Genomic DNA, 4,004 nt, shown 5'->3' with positions numbered 1-4,004 from the left:
ACACACACTCTTGGTCAGCACCACGTTGTCAGTCTCTGACTCCCTGGCTGGTCTGTGAACACCCAGCAGGCAGGCTTTCTCTCTCACTTTGCATCTGCCAGCACAGTGCCTGCACATCATCAGGGCCCCATACATTGTTCTGTTGAGTGACTTTGCTTTGTCTAGTCACAGAATTGGGCTCTTCACCATGCTGCCTTGGTCTCTGCTTCTAGTCAAAGGTCCAACATTTCCTATCTCTGTGCCTTTATTGGAGTTTCCTGATTCTTAACCTTATTTTGTACTACAAATCTTCCAGAGTCCTGGTGTGGTGCTGTGGGATAAAGCACTAGGCCTCACCAGCCTCTCTTTGGAAACCCTATACAGGGTCACTAAGAGGTGGAACCCACTCGACAGCACTTAACAACAACAATAACAATCTTCCAGCAAAATGTCCACCCTTAGTATCATCAACAGAGTCCTGATGTAATGCTGTAGGATGCGCACTGGACTACTAACCGAAAGGTCCAAGGTGCTAACCTACCAGCTACATCAGAAATCCTATACAGGGTCACTATGAGTGGGAACCTACTCAAAGGCATTTAACAACAACAACAAAAGGGCCATCAAATAGGGGATTTCTTCTGTGATTTTAAAAGATTCCCTACTAAATTGTTTGGTGGCACTGGACAAGAATATAAATTGTATCACCATTCAAAGACCCATTGGGATCCAGTCCCTCACCTAGACTTAGCCTAGGGTATGGGTATCCCAGTTGCTGTCCCCTGAGAATAGCCAGCATCCCAGAGGGCTACAATGGGAAATTCAGGAGGTCAGGACTCCCTGCCCAAGACAGGCCAACAGGAGAGGGGCTGCTCTCTCCATCCTGCCCAAGAAACAGGCCTGAGAAGACAGTACCTAAGGGTACTGCTCCCATCCTTGGATGGCCTCCAGTCCTCCCCTACCCCTGCTGACTCAACATGTCTGCTCCAACATAGAACCTGAACATAGAATGGGGTCATTGAGCACACAGTCCCTGTCTGCATCATCATACCCCAACACCATAAAATTCTGGGGGTCTGAATAAGATAAAAGAGAGAACAAAGGAGAAGGAATTGTAAAAGGTAGTTGTCAGACATCTGGAAGAAGGGCTTCAGGGCTAGTGGTTTAGACAGTTAGCTGTCTACCCTAGGGTAAGGAATTTGCCCCCACAGGAGAGCAGATCAGATTACACATTCCGGAGGGCTGAGTCACTCCTGGGTCCTGCATAGACTTCTGGAATGTGTTTATGCTAATAGGGCTCCAAGGGAAGCTGAGGGCCAGAAGGACTGCACACAAAATATTTCCTTCACTCTGTATCTAGTTGGGTTGGGTTGAGGGGTGAGGTGGCATCTCAAGGATGAGAGGGATGAGGCTGTGACCTTTGGAACCACTGAGATGCTGATCTGCATGGGCCAAAAGGACCAAATGCAGGTAGGGTCAGACTCAGGCCAGAATTGAAGCCTTTACCTTGTCCGTAGCTACCTATAGCTTGTTCACATAGAACAGAAAGTGAAGAGACGTCAGTCCCAATAGGGTCTAACCTGAAAAAGGCACTTACTCCCTCGTTTCCTCCTTCCAAGGACACCTCACAGGGCCATCACTTGGTGAGATTCTCTCTACTTTTGCCTCAGAGTCCTGGCTGTGAATTCTGGCCCTCTACCTGGTGTGGTGCTGTCGATTAATTAGCAGGACTGCAAAGTCAGTTTGAATTACAGGCTGAACCAACTGCTTCTCAGAAACCCTATATAGGGTCGCTATTAGTTGGAAACAACTCGACACACTTAACAAAAACAACAGCCCCAGACTCATAAGGTTTTCAGTGACTAAATAGTCGGAAGTAATCCATCTTTCCTTCTTCCTAATCTATCTTTTTTCTGGAAGGTCATCTGAAACCTGCCCACCATAGGTGACCCTGCTGGTGTTTAAAATATTCATGGCATAGTTTCCAGAATCACAGCAACACACAAACCACCACACCATGACAAACTGACAGAAGAGTGGAGGGAAGAGCCTGCTCAGCGTTCCTCAAGCTGAGGGAACTGAAGAAAAAATCCAAGCCTTGACTTGCATTACTTAAGGTTTCTATGGGCAAAATACTGAATGATGCAGAAAGCATCAAAAGAAGATGGAAGGAATACACAGAGCAACTCTACCAAAAAGAAATGGTCAATGTTCTACCATGTCAAGAGGTAGCATATGATCAAGAGCCAACGATACTGAAGGAAGAAGTCTGAAGTGCATTGAAGGCATTGGCAAAGAATAAGGCTCTGGGAATAGATGGAATACAAATTGAAAGCTGTCAACAAACTGATACAGCACTGGAGGAACTCACTCATCTATGCCAGGAAATTTAGAAGACAACTACAGGGCCAGATGACTGGAAGAAATCCATATTTGTGCCCATTTCAAAGAGAGGTGGCCCAATGGAATGCAGAAATCATCAGACAATATCATTAATATCCCATGCAAGCAAACTTTTCCTAAAGATAATTTTTAAATGGCTGCAACCATACATTGACAGAGAACTTCCAGAGGTTTAAGGTGGATTCAGATGAGGACGTGGAATGAGGGATATCATTGCCAAACATTCAGAGACAAGCTGACACCAATTCTACTCACACAATTCCAGAATATAGAAAAGTAAGGAAAACTCTCAAATTTCATGAAGCAAGCATAACCTTGATCCCCAAATCAGGCAAAGCCATCACTAAAAATGAAAATTATAGACCAATATCCCTTATGAACATAAATGCAAAAATTCTCAACAAGATCCTAGCCAACAGAATCCAACAACATATCAAAAACAATACATAATTAGCAAATGGTGGCATTCATACCAGGTATGGTTCAATCTTAGAAAAACAATTAACATACTCCACCACATAAATAAAATAAAAGGGGAAAAAAACCCACATGATAATATCAACTGATGCAGAAAAAACAATTGACAAACAAAATCCAACACCCATCTCTTATAAAAAACACACAACAAAATTGGAATAGAATTCCTCACAAGAACTAAGGGCATATATATGAAACCAACAGCCAAAATCACCCTGAATGAAGAGAAACGGGAAGTATTTCCCTTACAAACAGGAACCAGACAATGATGCCCTTCATCACCATTCCTATCCGATTTTGTCGTTGTTGTTGTTAGGTGCCATCATGTACTTTCCAACCCACAGTGACCCTATGTACAACAGAATGAAACACTTCCTGGTGCTGCACCATCTTCACAATTGTTGCTATGCTTGAGCACATTGTTGCTGCCACTGTGCCAATTCATTGAATTGGAGGTCTCCCTCTTCTTTGCTGACCTTCCACTTTGCCAATCATGATGTTCTTCTTCAGAGACTGGTAGCTCCTGATAACATGTCCAAAGTATGAGAGACGAAGTCTGGTCATCTTGGCTTCTAAGGAGCATTCCGGCAGTCCTTGGTACCTTTCAAATTCTTCTCCAACACCAGAACTCAAATGTATCAATTCTTATACAGGCTTTCTTATTCATTGCTCAACATTCACATGCATATTAGATTTTTGAAAATACCATGGCTTGGGTTAGGCACACCTTAGTCCTTAAGCTGACATTTTTACTCTTCAACACTTTAAAGAGGTCTTGTGCAGATTTGCCTAATGCAACATGTCATGCAATTTCTTGACTGCTGCTTCCATGAGTGCTGATGGTTGATTTGAGCAAAATGAAGTCTTTGACAACTTCAATCTTTTCTCCATTTATGTGAATATTATTTATTGGTTCAGTGGTGAGGATTTTTGTTTTCTTTACACTGAGATGCAACCCATAACAAAGGCTGTGGTCTTTGATCTTCATCAGTATTTTAAATCCTCTTTGCTTTCAGCAAACAAGGTTGTATCATCAGCATATTGCAGGTTGTTAATGAGTCTTCCTCCATTTTTTTATAATCCAGTTTCTCAGATTATTTACTCAGCATGCAGATTAGATAAATATGGTAAAAGAATACAACCCT

The sequence above is a fragment of the Chrysochloris asiatica genome, unplaced genomic scaffold (assembly GCF_000296735.1).
Source record: "Chrysochloris asiatica unplaced genomic scaffold, ChrAsi1.0 scaffold00016, whole genome shotgun sequence".
Classification (NCBI taxonomy): domain Eukaryota; kingdom Metazoa; phylum Chordata; class Mammalia; order Afrosoricida; family Chrysochloridae; genus Chrysochloris; species Chrysochloris asiatica.
The sequence above is the reverse complement of the archived record's forward strand: the minus strand, read 5'-3'. Positions refer to the sequence as shown.